Source organism: Bos mutus, chromosome 8 (genome assembly GCF_027580195.1).
Source record: "Bos mutus isolate GX-2022 chromosome 8, NWIPB_WYAK_1.1, whole genome shotgun sequence".
NCBI lineage: Eukaryota > Metazoa > Chordata > Mammalia > Artiodactyla > Bovidae > Bos > Bos mutus.
In genome coordinates this window covers 88,354,283-88,377,017 of record NC_091624.1, presented here as the reverse complement: position 1 = coordinate 88,377,017, position 22,735 = coordinate 88,354,283, and the positions used below count along the sequence as shown (strand labels likewise).

The window sequence follows — 22,735 nt, the reverse complement described above, 5'->3', positions numbered from 1 at the left end:
ATGATTGTACACAATCCTTTGGTCCTTTCAAAATTAATCATGTATTAGAAAGTGATGTAGTTTATCTGGAAGGAAGTAACTTCACCCAGTTGGTGGAGGAAAAAACAGCCATGTAACTGAAGCAGTGAGAAAAAGTGATTCACAGAAAGACTTTCTGCTCTGGCTGAGTATGTGAGGGAAGGTCTCAAGGGCAGTGTTTCTCACACTTGCACAGGCATCAGAATCATGTGGAAAACTTCGGGCAGTAGATTGCCAGAGACTTCCCTAGAGTTTCTGATGCAAGAGGTCTGGGGTGAGGACCAAGAATTGGTTGGCATGTTGCACAGTTTCCTCAGGTGATGGTCATGTTGTTGATCCAGAGGTCACTGCTGTAGTGGTCTAATGGAGTCTAAACTAATAGAGTCCTAGCTAAGAAACTTTTTTAAGTGTAGTGCTGGTAACACCACAGAAAATGGAAAGAATGGCAGTTGGAGTCTGTTTGAGAGGGTGACTGACTGACTCTAGGTTGACTAGGAGAGGATTGAATTATAATTAAGTGGCTGAACTAATATGATTAACAAAATCCTATGGTTTAGAACTTAATACGTTTCTAAACTGGGTTTACTTGATATCGGTTAAGAGCTGTTACATTAAAATATGCATTTGCTTACATGTGTAGTTCCAGACCATCCTGAAGTTTGTTCTGTCTGGAATGGTCAACTGTTGCTACCAGAGGCTTGGCACTTGTATTCATTTAATACTGCAGCCCGGGAAAGGAGAGAAGGGAGTTAATTGAATTTCTTAATTTGGATCTAAAATGTCTGTATAGAAAATGCCTAGCTTATGATTTCTTCAAGGATAAATTCTCATTTTTTTTCATGCTTGCATTTTTAGTCGTGGTATGTAATGTGTGCAGTGTTTATGAAAGGAATGAATGAATGGCCAGTAGCACATTTGTTGGAAATAATTAGACCATGGTGGTAATGGTGGGAACCACCCCAGATAACTCACATAGGGAATCTATTGATGATTTGAAAAATTTGCATATTAGCTTATTAATGGACTTCTCAGGTGGCACTAGTGGTAAAGAATCAGCCTGCCAATGCAGGAGACATAAGAGATGCAGGTTCAATCCCTGGGTTGGGAAGATACCCTGGAGGAGAGCATGGCAACCCACTCTAGTATCCTTGCCTAGAGAATCCCATGGACAGAGGAGCCTGGTGGCCTACAGTTCATGAGGTTGCAAAGAGTCGGACACAACTGAGCAACACACACACACACACACAGCACAGTACACAGCTTATTAATATAGTTTCTGTTATCTCAACAAATTTAGGCAAACTGAAAATCCTAGTAGAGTTAAATGATATCTGAATTTTTAATATCAAAACGAATCTCAAGAAACCATTATTTTTGACAGGCGTACACATTATCTAAATGAAACCAGGGTTAAAGCCATGGAGATATAACAAAAGCATTTCATAAAATATGAAGTCCAAGTAAGCTATATTGGTAAAGGAATTAAACTTCCAAATTTAGATCATTCATATCATTAATCATTAATTAAACTTCCAAATTAATCATGAAATTAATTAAGAAACTTCCAAATTTATATCATTCATTTTAATAGTTTAACAGAATCATGTTATCCTAATCTGTTAATTTTTTAAGGTCTTTATCTTCCCTGCTACATTGTTGGCAGGGGCATAATATCCAGATTCTACTAGAGACTGAAAGCATGAAATGATGGGAGATATTCATAAGTGCGGACAGAGGCTGTGTTGTAATATCTCTAACACCAAACTCTTGGTTTGTCAGAAATTTTGTCTAAATGGCACCTTTCCTTTGTCCCTACTCAGTGAAAATATGCATAACTGTTGGCAAAATTGTAGGAATTTAGCAGTTATAAGATGATTTTCTCATAACCGCCTACATATTACTTTGGAGCTACACAGTGATACTTTTTAAAATTTTTATGGATAGAAGAATCTGAGGTAGAAAGAAGTTAAGTAACTTGCCTAAAATTAATTATTCCAGCTAGGAAATGTCAGAGCGAGACAAAGAACACAGATTTGCTAGCTCTAAATTAGGTTTCTCTATAAAATTCAACTACTGGTATATTGCATTTTTTTTCATAGGAAAAGGTATATGTGTTGGAAGGGACATGCAGATGGGAGACTTTGATGTCACTTTTTCTTACTTTCCAAATGTTTCATATTCCAGATACCTTGTTCTTCTCCACATTCATTCAGCATCTCATTATTATTGTTGTTTTAAACATTTTTCTTTTATTGTACAAGACTTTTTTTCTTTTGTAGAAAAATGAGAAGGTGCAAATAAGCAAAAAGAAGATAATACTTTTCATCCAAGCATTCAGCAGAGTGCTGGGCATAGAAGCCATTAATAAATATCTATTGATTGAATGCCAGGAATTAGCTCCCTGACCTCTGGGTAAATTGCTTAAGTTGTCATATTCCATTTGTAAAAAGGGGTGGCTGGCAGGGCTCTTGTGCTACTTATTTCCTTACGTTATAGATTTATTTGACATCAGCCATCTTTCAGGGACTTGGTGAAAGGTGTTAAATAAATCATACCTTTATTATTATCTCTGAGGAAGAAATTATTTGAAATTTGCTCTCTCTAAATATCTTACTGCTATTTGTCATAAGAAAGAAAATGACTTATTTGCAATATAAGGTATGTTTATTCGGGTGGGAGTATGTGTGAGAACAAATGTATTTATTTATAAATAAATCATCATTATAAAACATTAAAAACTTCTTCCTATGATATTTTCAGTTCTGTTGTTTAGTTTCCACCCTCCCTGAGCCCAAACTATAGTTGGATGGATTTAGATTTTATCTACCAGCATTTCTTCATGAAAATAGAATAACAGGGAAAAGAAATTGATAGAGTCAGGAAAGCTTATTTGATTTCTTGGTATTTTCTCTTATTGATTGTATTTACTCCATGGGCATTATAGGGATATATGCATATTAATTCATGTAATTTACTTAGTTTATTAGGTGATACCAGTGACATTGTCCAAAAATATGGTTATTTGGAAGAGAAACAAGTTAGATAGTGAGTTTTCAAAATAGGGTATGACAGTGCATGTAGAGAATGATTTTTAAAAAACACAAATGTACCTATTTTCCCACGATAAATTTCAATGTAGTAAGCTTTTCTCCAGATGGGATTACAATGCCTGCAAAATATTTACTAGCTTGAAAAGCAACTTTTCTTTTTTCTTATTGTTTCAGCACTATTTTATACTTCCCAGATTTTCATATAGCTGGGCTTGTGTTTCCATTCTGTAGCTAGTGTGTGTAGATAGAAATACGTTCATCCATTTAAATCTCCTGTTAAAATGGGTTGGGACTGCTGCTGCTGCTAAGTCACTTCAGTCGTGTCCAACTCTGTGCGACCCCATAGACGGCAGCCCACCAGGCTCCCCTGTCCCTGGGATTCTCCAGGCAAGAACACTGGAGTGGGCTGCCATTTCCTTCTCCAATGCAGGAAAGTGAAAAGTGAAAGGGAAGTCACTAGTGGTGGGAAAATCAAGTCAACAAACAAAAAAAACCCTGGAAACATAAACTGCTGGTTTACTCTTTATAAACTTTCTTTTTATATAGATGAATTGGCTTATAATAGAGTTTTACAAAATAATTAATCAAGGCTCTTAGCAAAATTCTTATTTCTTTTAATATTTGATACTTAATAAATCTAGAATAAATTTTTAAAGTACAATGTGACACTAGGGAATTTTGCATTTAAGGTGTAATAGTTCCATAATAGGAGTGGTTTCCTCTAAAGGTTATTTGGGGACTTAGTTCACCTTCATTCATTCAATTTTATAATGGATCTCTGAAGCCGACTCAGTAAAAATTTTTATAGTCCCACTTTAAGAGGAGGAATTTTTCTTCTGATTTACACTGAATGAGTGAACGTTAGCTAGCTCTTCAAGCTAGGGTCTTAATTATTCTCTTGTTTGACCTTTGCCTGTAACATTTGGTTTGAGTTGTGTTCTTCTCTTTGACTTTAAGATTCAGTCATTGGCAGGAGCCTTATTTAATCTTGCCATTGAGCTGTTTCATCTCCTTGAATAGGACATAAACCTATTCATCAGCCTGTCTTTCATATGGGCATGTTGTTCTGGAATACTATTAATATTGAGTGCATTGTGGCAGGGTGCATTCTATTTAAAAAGCAATGTAATATGTTTCAGTGTGATCAATAACAAGGGTGTTACAAGTGCAGTATATAGTAAAATCATAACACTCAAGGGTTGTTTTTTTTTTTAACATAATGTGTTACGCCTAATGTGCAAACAGTTGATTTAATTTTTGACTTCAGCTTTTTAAAAGCATGATGCTTCTCATAAATGCTGCCAGTATGTTCTGATGTTTCATCCCTTAATAACTTGAGCCGATCTGCTGCTATTGCTCAATTGTGTCAAGTTCCCGAGGAATTGAATTTCTAGTTTGATTTATGCAGGTAAAACAGGCTCTCACTCAGTAGATTTAGTCTGACTTCATAATCAAAATGGAAAGTAGAAAACAAAAAATTAATTTATAGAATTTTTTTCCTCTATTAAAGAAATCCAGGATTTATTTACTTACTGGTCTAATAAAAATTCTCTTCTGAAAAGCACTTACAATGAAACCTTCTTAATAATTCAAGTGTGATTCTGAATCTCTTTTGTTTCTGTTGTTCTTTTGTTTTGTCCCAATTTCCTGGGTATGTTATAGCAGATATATGGTATTTAGCTGATAGATGTTTTATGTTTAAAGGAAGATACTAAAAGGTAAAATGCACTTGCCTTCAAGTCAGAATAGAAGTTACATATATGACTTGTCTTTGGAATAACAGAATTGTAGATCTAGAAGCTGCCTGGCTCTTTATACCACAGAAGAGCTCCAGTGTGCATGGTGGAAGAAACTCTCCAAAGGTCAGATGGCAAATTTGTGGTAGAAATGAAGCCATAACCGCATCTCTTGATTTCTGGCTAATTTATCTGTTACTACACTACAGGACTCAAATTTGGATTACGCTTCTCTTTTCTGTTGCTTTGTTTTAGTACCGTATTCTAGTGTTACTGTTTATAATACATAACCTTGGTTTAGGTGGTTTAGTCACTAAGTCATGTCTGACTCTTTGCAGCTCCATGGACTGTAGCCTGCCAGGCTCCTCTGTCCATGGGATTTTCCAGGAGAGAATATCAGAGTGGGTTGCCATTTCCTTCTCCAGGGGATCTTCCCTACTCAGGGACCGAACCTGGGTCTCTTGCCTTGCAGGCGGATTCTTTACCAATTGAGCTAGCAGGGAAGCCCATACATAACCTTAGAAGCTTTATGGCTTTTTCACAATCTGTGCTAGTTTAGGCTTCATGAGTCTGAAGGTGGGACGACTCTGTGAACTTCCTGTGAGGACTTTTAGTGGTGAGTTGAGTCCAAAGAATTCCAAAGTGAAGAATATTTTCCTCTTTCATCTATCCCTGTCGAGAATCCCTAAGGCTCAAAATAAAACCAGAATGTTTAATTAAACTGATGGTAAGTATGTAAATTTAAATCTGTTTTTTGGAAAGATCTTGGGGAAAGTTCAAAAGAAGTTCTCTAATGTTTATGGTTTGTGTTTGACTACCGTTAGGTTACTGGATGGTTTCTAGTTTCCAGAAAGTGTTGTAAAGCTTTGTAGGGATTATCTCATTTATGCCTTTAGCATGGATGGTCTCTTAAAGCTTCAAGAGGGGGATGATGTAGGTAATAGCACTGACTCCCTTTTGTAACTGAGAAAACACAATATATTATGTGAGTGTCCAAGGTGGGATCTGAACCACGGAGTTCTCGAAAGCTCTGGCTCTTGACCATAAACCTCCATGTTACAAATAATTTCCTCCACCACAAAATGCCACCCACTGATAAAAGTTTTCAAGGGGCTCTGCTTTAGATTAGTGAACATTTTTACAATTCCTTCAGTAAACTTTGGCCATACGCTTGAGAATTCTCTCACTAAATTAGGGATACAGTAGTTTTCTAGGACCATCTTAACTTGCAGCCTCTTTTTCCTCCTCTTTCTTCATGTTCACTCTTAAGTTTCTGCACTTCTCCCTTTTCTTGGCTCATTTGGAGCAACAACTCAGTGTACATTGGGCTTAACTTGGATACCTTCATTTCTATTTTCAAAAAAACTTTAAGTGATTCTCTATTATTCCCAAATAAGATTAAAGCTGCTAGCCACTGGCTGCTTAATTCTTTTCTATTATCCTGTTTTTTTACCTTCCTCTTAGGGAACTTATTTCCTTAGTATCTCAAGATTGAAAAGAACCATGGAGAAATCCCTAATAAAGTTACCCATCCACTGGAATGTTTCTCCCACACTCCAGATGGACTATAATCTTTTCCTACTAAGCTTTTTCTAGAATAATTACCACTCATTAAAATTTTTTTCCTCCTTTTGGCAGTATCATACCTGCTTTCTTTAAACACACAAAATGAAACCCAGTGACTGACTCCCTCTTTCCTTCTCTCTAGTTTCTTCCCAAGATTTTCAGTTTGTTGGTCCCTACCTGTAATGTTTTAGGATTTGAAACAGATCAGCTGGAATTCCATCACCTCCACTAGCTTTGTTCGTAGTAATGCTTCCTAAGGTCCACTTGACTTCACATTCCAGGATGTCTGGCTCTAGGTGAGGGATCACACCATCATGATTATCTGGGTCATGAAGATCTTTTTTGTACAGTTCTTCTGTGTATTCTTGCCACCTCTTCTTAATATCTTCTGCTTCTGTTAGGTCCATACCATTTCTGTCCTTTATTGTGCCCATCTTTGCACAATATATTATTCCCTTGGTATCTCCAATTTTTTTGAAGAGATCTCTAGTCTTTCCCATTCTATTGTTTTCCTTTATTTCTTTGCATTGATCACTGAGGAAGGCTTTCTTATCTCTCCTTGCTATTCTTTAGAACTCTGCATTCAAATGAGTATATCTTTCCTTTTCTCCTTCGCCTTTCACTTCTCGTCTTTTCTCAACTATTTGTAAGGCCTCCTCTGGCAACCATTTTGCCTTTTTGCATTTCTTTTTCTTGGGGATGGTGTTGATTCCTGGTCTCCTGTACAATGTCACAAACCTCTGTCCATAGTTCTTCAGGCTATCAGATCTAACCCCTTGAATCTATTTGTCACTTCCACTGTATAATCGTAAGGGATTTGATTTAGGTCATACCTGAATGGTCTAGTGGTTTTCCCTACTTTCTTCAATTTAAGGCTGAATTTTGCAAGAAGTAGTTTACGATCTGAGCCACAGTCAGCTCCTGGTCTTGTTTTTGTTGATTATATAGAGCTTTTCCATCTTTGGCTGCGAAGAATATAATCAATCTGATTTTGGTATTGACCATCTGGTGCTGTCCATGTGTACAGGCTTCTTTTGTGTTGTTGGAAGAGGGTGTTTGCTATGACCAGTGAGTTCACTTGGCATAACTCTGTTAGCCTTTGCCCTGCTTCATTCTGTACTCTGAGGACGAATTTGCCTGTTACTCCAGGTGTCTCTTGACTTCAATATACCAGCAAATTTGGAAAACTCAGCAGGAGTAGAAGAGGTCAGTTTTCATTCCAATCCCAAAGAAGGGCAATGTCAAAACTGTTCAAACTACTACACAGTTGCACTCATCTCACATGCTAGCAAAGTAATGTTCAAAATTCTCCAAGCCAGGCTTCAATAGTATGTGAACTATGAACTTCCAGATGTTCAAGCTGGATTTAGAAAAGACAGAGGAATCAGAGATCAAATTGCCAACATCTGTTGGGTCATAGAAAAAGCAAGGGAATTCCAGAAAAAAATATATTTCTGCTTTATTGATTACACCAAAGCCTTTAACTGTACAGATCACAACAAACTGTGGAAAATTCTTCAAGAGACGGGAATACCAGATCAGCTGACCAGCCTCCTGAGAAACCTGTATGCAGGTCAAGAAGCAAGAGTTAGAAGCGGACATGAACAATAGACTGGTTCCAAATTGGGAAAGGAGTATGTCAAGGCTGTATATTGTTACTCTGCTTATTTAATTTCTATGCAGAGTATATCATGTGAAATGCCAGGCTGGATGAAGCACAAGCTGGAATCAAGATTGCCAGGATAAATATGAATATCCTGGAGTAACAGGCAAATTTGGCCTTGGAGTACAGAATGCAGCAGGGCAAAGGCTAATAGAGTTTTGCCAAGAGAACGCACTGGTCATAGCAAACACTCTCTTCCAACAACACAAGAGAAGACTCTACACATGGACCTCACCAGATGGTCAGCACCGAAATCAGATTGATTATATTTGCAGCCAAAGGTGGAGAAGCTCTATACAGTCAGCAAAAACAAGACCAGGAGCTGACTGTGGCTCACATCATGAACTCCTTATTGCCAAATTCAGCCTTAAATTGAAGAAACTAGGGAAAACCACTAGACCATTCAGATATGACCTAAATCAAATCCCTTCTGATTGTACAGTGGACGTGAGAAATAGATTTAAGGCACTAGGTCTGATCGACAGAGTACCTGATGAACTATGGTCAGAGGTTTGTGACACTGTACAGGAGACAGGGATCAAGACCATCCCCAAGAAAAAGGAATGCAAAAAGGCAAAATGGCTGTCTGAGGAGGCCTTACAAATAGCTGTGAAAGGAAGAGAAGCCAAAAGCAAAGGAGAAAAGGAAAGATATACCCATTTGAATGCAGAGTTCCAAAGAATAGCAAGGAGAGATAGGAAAGTCTTCCTCAGTGATCAATGCAAAGAAATAGAAGAAAACAATAGAATGGGAAAGACTAGAGATCTCTTCAAGAAAATGAGAGATACCAAGGGGACATTTCATGCAAAGATGGGCTCAGTAAAGGACAGAAATGGTATGGACCTAACAGCAGCAGAAGATATTAAGAAGAGGTGGCAAGAATACACAGAAGAACTGTACAAAAAATCTTCATGACACAGATAATCACGATGATGTGAACACTCAACTAGAGCCAGACGTCCTGGAATGTGAAGTCAAGTGGGCCTTAGGAAGCATCACTACGAACAAAGCTAGTGGAGGTGATGGAATTCCAGTTGAGCTATTTCAAATCCTGAAAGATGATGCTGTGAAAGTGCTGCACTCAATATGCCAGCAAATTTGGAAAACTCAGCAGTGGCCACAGGACTGGAAAAGGTCAGTTTTCATTCCAATCCCAAAGAATGGCAATGCCAAAAAATGCTCAAACTACTGCGCAATTGCACTCATCTCACATGCTAGTAAAGTAATGCTCCAAATTCTCCTAGCCAAGCTTCAGCTATACGTGAACTTCCAGATATTCAAGCTGGATTTAGAAAAGGCAGAACCAGAAATCAAATTGCCAACCTGTGCTGGATCATCAAAAAAGCAACGGAGTTCCAGAAAAACATCTATTTCTGCTTTATTGACTATGCCAAAGCCTTTGACTGTGTGGATCACAATAAACTATGAAAAATTCTGAAAGAGATGGGAATACCAGACCACCTGACCTACCTCTTGAGAAACCTGTATGCAGGTCAGGAAGCAACAGTTAGAACAACAGACTGGTTCCAAATAGGAAAAGAAGTACGTCAAGGCTATATATTGTCACCCTGCTTATTTAACTTATATGCAGACTACATCATCAGAAATGCTGGGCTGGAAGAAGCACAACTGGAATCAAGATTGCTGGGAGAAATATCAATAACCTCAGATATGCAGATGACACCCCCCTTACGGCAGAAAGTGAATAAGTACTAAAGAGCCTCTTGATAAAAGTGAAAGAGGAGCGTGAAAAAGTTGGCTTAAAGCTCAACATTCAGAAAACTAAGATCATGGCATCCGGTCCCGTCACTTCATGGTAAACAGATGGGGAAACAATGGGAACAGAGACTTCATTTTGTTGGCTCCAAAATCACTGCACATGGTGACTGCAGCCATAAAATTAAAAGATATTTATTCCTTGAAATAAAAGCTGTGACCAACCTAGACAGCATATTAAAAAGCAGAGACATTAGTTTGCCGACAAATGTCTGTCTAGTCAAAGCTATGGTTTTTCCATTAGTCACATATGGATGTGAGAGTTCGACTGCAAAGAAAGCTGATTGCTGGAGAATAGATGCTTTTGAACTGTGGTGCTGGAGAAGACCGCTGAGAGTCCCTTGCACTGCATGGAGATCCAACCAGTCTATCCTAAAGGAAATCAGTCCTGAATATTCATTGGAAGGACTGATGCTGAAGCTGAAACTCCAATACTTTGGCCACCTGATGTGAAGAACTGACTCACTGGACAAGGTCCTGATGCTAGGAAAGATTGAAGGCAGGAGGAGAAGGGGACGACAGAGGATGAGATGGTTGGTTGGCATCACCGACTCAATGGACATAAGTTTGAGCAAGCTCCTGGAGTTGGTACAGAGAGGGAAGGCTGGCATGCTACAGTCCGTGGAATTGCAAAGAGTTGGACACAACTGAGCGCCTGACTGAACTGACCTATAATGTTGACTGTTAGTGGGTTTTGTGTTCATTCTGATTTATCTTTTATGTTTGTACTATTTCCCCCATTAAATCCTGGAATTCAGAGACCATGAGAAGTACCTTACAACTAGTACTGCATTTAATAATAAGAAGGTATTTTATAAAATTTGACCCTTTCAAGAAGAGTGGGAGCTGGTTTTCTCCTCTTACTATGTATCCCTATTTAGCTCAAAGACATGTCAGAACTGCAAATCTCACTGAGAAATAAGTGTAGCTCACTTTTATAGTCAGGACAGACAGAAAACACTAAGTCACTACTGTGTTTAGTAGAAGCAAGGGAAAAAATCATAACTTTAATGATATGGTTAAATTTTTATAATGTGTATTTGAACAGTGATATCGATTTTATTTTAGCAGTGGCTTACTTCTTCTTCTTCTTTTTTTTTTTTTTTCCCACATAAAAAGGACCCTAATTCTGTATCTAAAACTCAGGATTGGTCCTTTGGCTATTTAAATTTTCATTGTTTGGGGCTAGTGCTCTATTGTTTTTGTGAAAGCAATCCATACTGCTGGAGTGTAGGGTTTTCTGGAATCAGTTTTAAAACCCTTGTTTTACGAGAGTGGAGCTACAGTATTTTCCTTGGTTTATTTGGGAAGGTTGAAAGATCGTCAGGCGTAACAGGAACCGCATTCTTGTATGCACGATGTATGAACAGTTGCCATCATATGAGCATTGCCCCATTCTGTCTTCATTCGTTATATCTGCTGCTGCTGCTGCTGCTAAGTCGCTTCAGTTGTGTCCGACTCTGTGTGACCCCATAGACGACAGCCCACCAGGCTCCCCTATCCGTGGGATTCTCCAGGCAAGAATACTGGAGTGGGTTGCCATTTCCTTCTCCAATGCGTGAAAATGAAAAGTGAAAGTGAAGTCGCTTAGTCGTGTCTGACTCTTCGAGACCCCATGGACTGCAGCCAACCAGGCTCCTCCGCCCATGGGATTTTCCAGGCAAGAGTACCGGAGTGGGATGCCATTGTAATATCTAATGGAGCTTAAATCAATTAGTGTACTTAAGATAGGCTATTTCTGTGGGAAATGCTGAACAGAAAAAAGAAAGAAGGATCCACAAGATGCTGAAAAGGAATTTTGTTTTTAGTTCTTTCTCTAAAGTTAGGACAATTTTGATTCCTTTCCTGAAAGTATTTTTTTTTCCCTACTGAAAAGGGAATAAAGCAAAAGTAAATTAAGAAGAGAAAATTTGGATCATTGACCTTTTGGGGATGATTATCTTTTGGACTTTCTGTGAAGTTAGGTTGTAGTGATCTTTTAGGCGGTTGTATATTTTTTTTTTTAACAAAATGAGTGTTAACTTTAATTGACTGTATTTGTTTATTTTTTATAACACACTGCCACTTCTTTCACCCTAATGCAGTCGATATCTGTCTTGTGTGTAACATCACTTCATCATCCTTTGCATTGAATACTTAAAGGGCAAGTATTAAGAATTGCATGCTCTACATGAAAAGATGGATGTACCACATTTAAAAGTGACTCTTACACACTGTGCACTTATTAAAAGAAAAAAATTAAGTTGAAAAATATCCCTTTAATATGAAAGGGAGAAAATCATAACTTCTGTATTCTAATATTTCGAGTGTCATCACTTCTGTATTCTTCCTTTGTTTCTTGATTCATGTGGTTTTCTTCCCCTTGCAGCATTGTTTCCCTCCCCTTGAGTAGGTAGCTTTATACTTATGATCTTTCTTTTTCTCAGATTGCACTTAAAATCCACTCCTTTTTTGTGGTTGGCGTTCTTTAGTGTAGATGCTTCCTTCTGTACTGTGTTTAGGAGCTCTATTTCAAGGGACAGACTTAAACAAACAAACAACTCTTACTTTAGATTATACAAATCCCAAGAATTCTATCTCCCTAAAGAAACCTTCATGATGAAGGATCTTCATGAAGATGTTGTAAGTAGATGTTTTGTTTTCTTGGGAGTTCATAGCATTGGGAGAATTTAAGATTTGAGAAATCAAACTGTGAGATTCTAAGAGCCAAACCTTTGTGAGTGTTAACTGGTGGATACAGAATGGGAGAGAATGTTCAGGAAGGAGGAAGTAGCCTTCACCTCAGTTGAAGAGGAAAATCCGGGTAAGCAGCCCTGGAGGCAGGTGTAAAGACAGGCTTTCTTTAGGCTGTTTACACGTCTGTCTCTGTAAGCAACATAAATAGGGCTTTTTTTCCTGCCTGGCCAACACATTCCCTGCTCGTTTTTTTCTTTGAGGTTTCAGCTTAAATGTCACTTTCTCAGGGAGGGAAATGTTCATCTAAAATAAGGAGGAACTCCCAATATTCTTCACATCAGCCTGCTGTATTTTCACTGAAGTCCCTATTATCCAATACTCTCTCAGTATTTTCTTGTACATGTATTTTTTCTTCTCTCCTGTTCGCCCTCCCTGCCTCCCAGCAATGGACATAAGGTTAATAAGTGTGGGGCCATGTCAGCTGTGTTTATCGCTCTATTTCCAGGCCCTAGAATAGAACCTGCACTTAGCGGACAGTGTCTTTGGCTAGACTGTCATCTGCTTGAGAGCAGGATTCCGCCTTATCTCTGTGTGTGTCTGCTCAGTCGTATCTGACTCTTTGGGACCCCATGGACTGGAGCTCTCCAGACTCCTCTGTGTATGGAAATATCCTAGCCAGAATGCTAGCGTGGGTTGCTATTTCTTCTCCAGGGGATCTTCCTAACCCAGGGATAAAACCCACATGTCCTGTGGCTCCTGCATTGGCCAATGGATTCTTTATCACTGAGGCATTTGGGAAGCCAGCCTTATCTTTGTAGCCCTATGATTATATAGTGCCTCTTGAATTGAATTATTTAGGCTAACATAATTGAAAAAAGTGAAAAGGTAGGATAACTTTATTAATGAAGACATTCCATTCCTTTTTTCCCTCTAAATAAGAAGTGGTATCAGTCTCAGTGATAGAGGGGCCAAGTGTAAAACCTGGGATAAAACTGGGTAAAACTTTGATGCTGAAGGACTGTCCCAAGGACTGGTGACTTATGCTGTTCCAAAAATCACAAGGTGATTATTTTAGAAAATGAGATTTTTCAGTGGCTTTTAATATATTTGATTAAATAATGAAAAGCAATATTATATTTAGTTTCAGATGTGCAATATAATGGTTCAAAATTTTTATAGCTTATATTTCATTTAAACTTATTATAAAATATTGGCTATATTTCCTGTGCTGTACAACATATCCTTGTAGCTTTTATGAGTACATTTATTTTATACATAGCAGTTTGTACCTCTTAATCCCCTACCCATATCAAGCCCCTTCCTCTTTTTTTTTTTTTTTATCCCCAATGGTAGCCACTAGTTTGTTCTGTGTGTCTGTGAGTCTGTTTCTGTTTTGTTATATTCATTGATTTGTCTTACTTTATTTTTTAGATTCTACGTATAAGTGATAACATATTTGTTTTCTGTCTGACTTACTTCACCAAGTGTGATACCCTCCAGGTTCATCCATGTTGTTGTAATGGCAAAGTTTCATTATTTTTTATGGCTGAGTGCTATTCCACGTGGTATATGTACACCGCATCTTCTTTATCCTTTCATCTGTTGATGGACACTTGGGTTGCCTCTATATCTTGGCTGTTGTAAACAGTGCTACTGTGAACATTGGTATGCATGTATCTTTTCCAATTAATGTTTTTGTTTTCTTTGAGTATATACTTGGGGGTGGAATTGCTGGATCAGATGGTAGTTCTGTTTTTAGTTTTTTAAGGAAACCACCATACTGTTTTTCATAGTGGCTCTGAAAACTTACATTTCTACTAACAGTTCTAATGACCAGTTTTGTTTTTTCGTTTTTTGATGTGATAGTATGTATTGAAATGAAGATGCTCCTGCCACATATTGTGAGGTTCTTTGTTACTTCTCTAGTTTCCCTAAGAGATCATTTTCCATGTAGCTTTTCCTGATGGACCTTCTGCAATATGGTTTTCTGAAAAATATTTTGCCCAAGGTTTAACTTTAAAAGTGATAGTCTCTTTAAGATAGATCTCTTGATTTAATAATTCTCAATAAAAGAATTAGGTCTGTCTCTAGGTTGAACTTTCTCTGGAGATTTAATTTTGCTCTTTCTTATCATATTAGCTGGGATATGTGTTTTCACTGGGCCAGTCAACTGAAGCAGTGCTATATACTGAGTTATATTGAAGGAACTTGGGACAAACTGGTGTCAGCGCTATCAACTTTAGTGAAAGATATAAGCTTGAAGACTTATATTTAATATTTCCTAACATTTCTTAATGATATGTTGTTTTAGGCAGTTTTTGTATTTTGTTGGCTAATTTTTTCCCTCCAGTTTTATTGAGATATACTTGACATATAACATTATGTAAGTTTGAAGTGTCTAGCATGTTGATTGGATACGTTTATATATGGCAAAATGATTCCCACCATAGCATCAGCTAACGCCATCATTCCATCACATAATTTTCATTTCTTTTTTTGTGATGAGGACATTTAAAATCCAGCCTTTTGCAACTTTGAAGTATATGATGTAGTGTTTTGAATTTTGCACCTAGATAACTGACATCTTAAGTAAGACATGGTAAGAATTCCCTGGCAGTCTAGTGGTTAGGACTTTGTGCTTTCACAGTTGTGTAGGGGATTTAGGGAACTAAAATCCTGCAATCTGTGTGCGTGTGCATGTGTGCTCAGTTGTCTTCTGACTCTTCGTGACTCCATGGAGTGTGTAGACTGCCAGGCTCCTCTGTCCATGAGATTTTCCAGGCAAGAATATTGGAGTGGGTTGCCATTTTCTATTCCTTTGCTGGCTTGTTATATGATCCTTGAAGAAATGATTATGAAAGGGGTCTTATTTTAATAAGGTGATTAGGTCTTCTCCAGATGAAATGTATTGATTTAACTCAGCTAGATGGGCTAGTGATGTAACTCCTCCGAAAGGTGGAAATGTGTATACATTTTAAAAAATTGTCTATTTTCTCCGTCTTCTGGAGAGAATCATGGATCTTCTGAGTCTATACATAAAGATCCCAAGTTACTAAACAATGAAGCTGTTTTTATGTATGATCATTAAGATTTTTTCAACATAGCCAGTTTGGAGTTGTGAACTCTTACTCCAAGTCTAGGAGTTTTGTGTAACATTCAAAATTAACAATCCCTTTTTTTATATATGTTATCCATTTTACCTCCCTGGGTTTGGATGTGAATTTCTAAGTGTGTATGGTATGAATTCTCTATGGAAGTATATAAGCTTCTTCCATATTACCTGTTTTTGTCTGCATCATCTTCAGTGTTTCTTCTTATACTGACTATTCTGTTATGCTGTTCCTTTTCTGAGGCAAAACTCAGGCTCATACTTTCTGTTTGCCACCCAGGCATTTCTTCTCAACTTCCAGGCTTGCTCCATCTCTTCCTTTGAGGTCATACTAAAGTTACATTTTATTAATTCTACTGAGTTTCATAAAGAGTAGGCTGGGTTCAGAGATGAAAAGAGGCCTGAGACACAACCTTAGCCATTGGAAAGCACAGAATTAATCTAGTGTGAGGGTGGGGCTTGATCATAGCTTGTATATTAGGATCAGCTAATGGGATCAATGAGAAAAAAGGCTGAACCCAGAAGAGGGACAGGGCCGTTTTTGTTGTAGAGTATTGGAGAAGGCAATGGCACCTCACTCCAGTACTCTTGCCTGGAAAACCTCATGGATAGAGGAGCCTGGTAACTGCAGTCCATGGGGTCGCTAAGAGTCGGACACGACTGAGCGACTTCACTCTCACTTTTCACTTTCATGCATTGGAAAAGGAAAAGGCAACCCACTCCACTATTCTTGCCTGGAGAATCCCAGGGATGGGGGAACCTGGTGGGCTACAGTTCAGGGGGTCGCAAAGAGTCAGACATGACTAGGCAACTAACACTTTCAGGAGGGGACTTGTATATAATAAGCTTGTCCTAGTGGCCTGACAGAGAAGGCAATGGCAACCCACTCCAGTACTCTTGCCTGGAAAATCTCCTGGACGGAGGAGCCTGGTAGGCTGCAGTCCATGGGGTCACGAAGAGTTGGACATGACTGAGCGACTTCACTTTCATTTTTCACTTTCATGCATTGGAGAAGGAAATGGCAACCCACTCCTGTGTTCTTGCCTGGAGAATCCCAAGGATAACGGAGCCTGGTGGGCTGCTGTCTATGGGGTCGCACAGAGTCGGACACGACTGAAGCGACTTAGCAGCAGCAGCATTGGCTGAAGGTTTTCCAGCCAAGGTCTGTTTGAGTGGTCCTGGAGTGGTGAATCCTGAGGAGGCAGCCATGTGTTTCACATCTGCCCAGCTAGCTAACTATATCTAGCTGTTTCTTTATAACTTTGTGAAAGTTATTTGGGCAGTTATCTCTTGTGGCTGCTGTTCTCTATTGCATAGAAAACAATTAGATTTTCATAATTGCATTTTAATTTGAAAAAAAAAAGTCAACAAGGTAAAAACAACTCAACAATACAATTCATGAATTGCCTGATGTTATCTTTAATACATTTTCAGGGAAATAAGGAAAGTGGGAAAACATTTTTTTTTTTTAATTTGGAAATACCTGTTTTGAAATGGGCTGAATGGAAGCAATGGCAGAATCTCTGTGTGTGTGTGTGCATGCACACATGATGCATGTGCTTATGAAAACAAAAATCCAACTGTTGATTCTTGTTCTTTTCAAAATGTCAGGAATGTAAAGTCTTGGCTATGTTCAGTGGCAGGGCTTTGCCCAGCCTAGACGTTACTCCCAGATGCACAGAGGAGTTGGGGACAGCAAGATGGCCATATAGTACCTGCTTCATTTTTCTTAGGGGCGCTGATGTGGTGCAATGGAAGCAGGAAGAGGAGTCCAACTGGAAGGGACATTGGGCCCAAAGCCATGGTAATACCCAGTCTCTACATAAACCAGAGAGAGTTTAGTATGTTTCCTTTCTAGAGGGCTTCAGATCAGATCAGATCAGATCAGTCGCTCAGTCGTGTCCGACTCTTTGCGACCCCATGAATCACAGCACACCAGGCCTCCCTGTCCATCACCAACTCCCAGAGTTCACTGAGACTCACATCCATCAGGTCAGTGATGCCATCCAGCCATCTGATCCTCTGTCATCCCCTTCTCCTCTTGCCCCCAATCCCTCCCAGCATCAGAGTCTTTTCCAGTGAGTCAACTCTTCACATCAGGTGGCCAAAGTACTGGAGTTTCAGCTTTAGCATCATTCCTTCCAAGAATGGACTGGTTGGATCTCCTTGCAGTCCAAGGGACTCTCAAGAGTCTTCTCCAACACCACAGTTCAAAAGCATCAATTCTTCGGCACTCAGCCTTCTTCACAGTCCAACTCTCACATCCATACATGACCACATGACCACCATAGCCTTGACTAGATGAACCTTTGTTTGCAAAGTAATGTCTCTGCTTTTGAATATGCTATCTAGGTTGGTCATAACTTTCCTTCCAAGGAGTAAGCGTCTTTTAATTTCATGGCTGCAGTCACCATCTGCAGTGATTTTGGAGCCCAGAAAAATAAAGTCTGACACTGTTTCCACTGTTTCCCCATCTATTTCCCATGAAGTGGTGGGACCGGATGCCATGATCTTCGTTTTCTGAATGTTGAGCTTTAAGCCAACTTTTTCATTCTCCACTTTCACTTTCATCGAGAGGCTTTTGAGTTCCTCTTCACTTTCTGCCATAAGGGTGGTGTCATCTGCATATCTGAGGTTATTGATATTTCTCCCAGCAATCTTGATTCCAGCTTGTGCTTCTTCCAGCCCAGCGTTTCTCATGATGTACTCTGCATATAAGTTAAATAAGCAGGGTGACAATATACAGCCTTGACGAACTCCTTTTCCTATTTGGAACCAGTCTGTTGTTCCATGTCCAGTTCTAACTGTTGCTTCCTGACCTGCATACAAATTTCTCAAGAGGCAGATCAGGTGGTCTGGTATTCCCATCTCTTTCAGAATTTTCCACAGTTTATTGTGATCCATGCAGTCAAAGGCTTTGGCATAGTCAATAAAGCAGAAATAGATGCTTTTCTGGAACTCTTGCTTTTTCCATGATCCAGCGGATATTGGCAATTTGATCTCTGGTTCCTCTTCCTTTTCTAAAACCAGCTTGAACATCAGGAAGTTCATGGTTCACATATTGCTGAAGCCTGGCTTGGAGAATTTTGAGCATTACTTGACTAGCGTGTGAGATGAGTGCAATTGTGTGGTAGTTTGAGCATTCTTTGGCATTGCCTTTCTTTGGGATTGGAATGAAAACTGACCTTTTCCAGTCCTGTGGCCACTGCTGAGTTTTCCAAATTTGCTGGCATATTGAGTGCAGCACTTTCACAGCATCATCTTTCAGGATTTGGAATAGCTCAACTGGAATTCCATCACCTCCACTAGCTTTGTTCATAGTGATGCTTTCTAAGGCCCACTTGACTTCACATTCCAGGATGTCTGGCTCTAGGTCAGTGATCACACCTTTGTGATTATCTGGGTCATGAAGATCTTTTTTGTACAGTTCTTCTGTGTATTCTTGCCATCTCTTCTTAATATCTTCTGCTTCTGTTAGATCCATACCATTTCTGTCCTTCATCGAGCTTAGCACAATGAATAAAGTAAAAGCAATAATTGTCGATGGGCAGCTCGGGCATGTCCTTAACAAAAGTTAGAACCAATTCCACATTAGATACTCAACTTTCAAGAGAAAACTTCTCTGTGGCAACACTTTTGATCACTTCTACCATTTTTATAATATTATGTTGATTGTAGGGAGTTTGGAGAGGAATTTGGTTAATATCAGTTCATTGCTGCTTGTGGAATTGCAACTTCTTTAGCAATGGTAGATCAGCAGAGTGGCATGAGTCTTTTTTTTTTTTAATTGAAATGTAGTTGATTCATAATGTTGTGTTAATTTCTGTTGTACAGCAGAGTTATTCGGTTACACGTATACATACATTCTTTTTTGTATTCTTTTCTATTATGGCTTATCACAGCATATTGAATATAGTTCCCTGTGCTATACTATACAGTAGGGTCTTGTTTATCTGTTGTACATATACCAGTTTGCATTGCTGCTACTGCTACTGCTGCTAAGTCACTTCAGTCTTGTCTGACTCTGTGTGACCCCATAGACAGCAGCCCACCAGGCTCCCTTGTCCCTGGGATTCTCCAGGCAAGAACACGGGAGTGGGTTGCCATTTCCTTCTCCAATGCATGAAAGTGAAGTCGCTCAGTCATGTCCGACTCTTCGCGACCCCATGGACTGCAGCCCACCAGGCTCCTCCATCCGTGGGATTCTCCAGACAAGAGTACTGGAGTGTGGTGCCATCGCCTTTTCCAAGTTTGCATTGACTAACCCCAAAATCAAGAGTGGCATGAATCTTTAAGAAATTCAATTCAACATTTATTGAGCACCTATTATTTGGTGCTCAAATAATAATGGTGGTGTTGCTGACCTTATGTTGCTTAGTCTATTGAGAGGTGAATGAATATTATCAGCCTGCCTCATAAGTGCAGCAGGAGAAGCTTGGAAGAAAAACAGGAAGACGTTCTGAAAGAGCTAAAATCTGGGCTGGATTTCGACAGGAATAAGAGTTCCCAGTGATTTCTACTTAATTAATGCATATAATTTAAAAGTGAATATGAATCTCTCATTTTATTGTCACCTAAAAATTTTGATGGCTTTCTAAAGATGGGTATACCCTCAATAACTTATGACATTTGGCATCTTATTACATAGATCTTAATAGATTCTTAGGGTTAGAGACTCGTGTTAATGATTCTGATTATAAAACAGTTGAATAAATAAACCAAACTACTTCCCCCAATTTGACTTTTTTCTTATTAGAACTATAAGTTTGTATTTGCACTGCTACTGATTTTCTGTCCTGTTTACTGTGAATAAAACATTTCTGTTGTTTGCTTCTAATTAAGAACTCAGGGTATTCAACAGACATTGTTCATTTTGATGAAAAATACTGCATTTAAAAATAATTGAGGTATGAGTTGGTAAACAGTTTCTTATAAAACCAGACTTCTATGGAATAGTAATACATAACAGATCATTTCCTTTAGAGGGTGGAAAAAAAGAAAACTAAGACCGTCAACTATAAGATGTGCTCATTAACAGCTGTTTTCTATAATAGGAGCAATTTGCATGCAGAACAGAGAAAATGAATTATACAAAATGGTGTATAGAGGAACAGCTATAACTTCTCTGGCATGTATAGCAGCCCACGGAATAAACTTCCTTCAAATGACATTGGCATGATTAAATCCCAAGCAACCTGGCCAGTGAAACTGCTGTTCTGAAAAGGGGCTCTGCAGCCTGGAAATGTCATGCTTTCTAGGTGGGGTGGGGTGGGGTGCCCATGCATTTAGTGGCATCCTGCCCCCACTCAACGTTCAGGGTATTTGATAATTCATGATAGATTGGCAGGTGGTCAGTGGATGATGGGCTGAAGCCACTCTGAGTCCTTTTGCTTTTTTCATTTTTTATTAGAGAAACTTGTAAGGTCAGGTGAGATGCCTCATTCATCATTTACTTCTGATGTCAGTTTGGGGAAATTTTCCTAAAGTGGGCTACAGGAGATAGCCTAATGTTAAAATCCTGTCTTCAGTATAACTGTTTGTAATCGTATTTGTATTCGTGGAATGTCTAACCAATTTTTAGGTACATCGTCCTCATCTTCTGCATTAAAAATGCCTTAGACTTGTATTTCCCCACATATGTAATCTTCTTGAGTCTTGACAGCCGTGCTTACAATGTACGCATGGTGTTCTTTCTCTCTTTTAAAAATTGTTTATTTAACTCATGTTCCCTTTCTTTTATTTTACATTAAACTTTTATTTTATATTGGAGTATAGCCGATTAATAGTGTTTCAGGTAGACTGCCAAGGGACTCAGCCATTCATACACATGTATCCATTTTCCCCCAAACTCCCTTCCCGTCCAGGCTGTCGCATAACATTAAGCAGTTCCCTGTGCTATACAGTAGGTCCTTGTTGGTTATCCATTTTAAATATAGCACTGTATACCTGTCCCTCCCTTTTAAAAGGAATGGAGCTGGAGCTGTCTAGAGAATCCTTAGTCCAGGGCCATGGAATTCAGTCTTCTAATCCAAATCCAGGGCTTTGTACTTGTTTTCTTTTTTCTGTTTTCATTGGAAAAAGTTACGTGACCATTGGGTATTGTACAGGTTAGAGCTCCTGCCTTGCTTCTGTCGCATCTTGAGAACTTGTGTGTGCCAGGACCTTTGCTGAGTCTTCCACATACATCATCCTGTTTGACCCTTACATGGTCCAGATGAGGCACCTGAGGCTCAGACGACTGGTGTAACTTTGCAAAGGTGGCCTGGCTAATTCGAAATGGATCCCAGATTGGCATCCAGGTGTACCCGAGCCCTGGACGCTCTTCATGTTCCTGAGCAAATGTTTCTGTCCTTAAGGAGTGAAAGGGAATTAGAGATGAGGTCCCTGAATATATGATAAAAAGGAAGTCTGTTAAGTGTCAAATCAGTGCTTCAGACAGTTAATACTTCAGAAAGGTAAAGAGAGAAGAGATAATAGTACCTTGTGGGCTGGAAAGGTTTTATAAGGAAACTGGGATTGGAACTAGCAGAAGATAATAAGAGTAGAATCAAAGAATGAGAGACAGGAAGAGGACCGATCATAGGTGGGAAATACTGGGCCTGTTGGTGGTGAATCAGTGCAGTTGGATCCAGCATAAGAGGTTTGGTGGCTAACAAAAGGAGGAAGGTTGAAAAGGTAGATTGGAGCCCTGCAGACCTGGGTTATGTGCTGTATGGTCCTGATGTACAACATGTACATTTCGACTTCTTTGTGATATTGACTACCAATATGCAGCCTTAGCTAGCATAGTTTCAGTTGGCTTGTGATTGATTTTGAATGAATGGAAATTTTAGCTCATAGGGCATATCTCATTTCCCAAGTCTAAATAAGTCTTTCTTCATAAGAATACAAAAACCGTATTGTTTCTTATATATTCTTATGATATAAATAGATTTGAAGTGTTTATATGTATCACAATATTTCAGTAAATATTCTTTGGTGGAGGTAATGGAGAATAGTGAGTCTTAATGACATTGGGAGATACTGGGTTTGGGATTTTTCTAAGGAAGGAGGGTGATCTTGCCACTTTTTGATATGAAAATTAGGATATCTCAGAGAACTGAGAGGTTTGGGGTAGAGTGATATACATCACAGACTAGAC

At 38.9% G+C, this 22,735-nt stretch overlaps 1 protein-coding gene across 2 annotated transcripts in view; it reads left to right on the top strand.

Annotated features, from left to right (window-relative positions):
- Positions 1-22,735, top strand: part of MLLT3 (MLLT3 super elongation complex subunit) — a 289,781-nt gene that overhangs the window by 138,497 nt on the left and 128,549 nt on the right. The gene's annotated exons all lie outside the window — the stretch shown is intronic.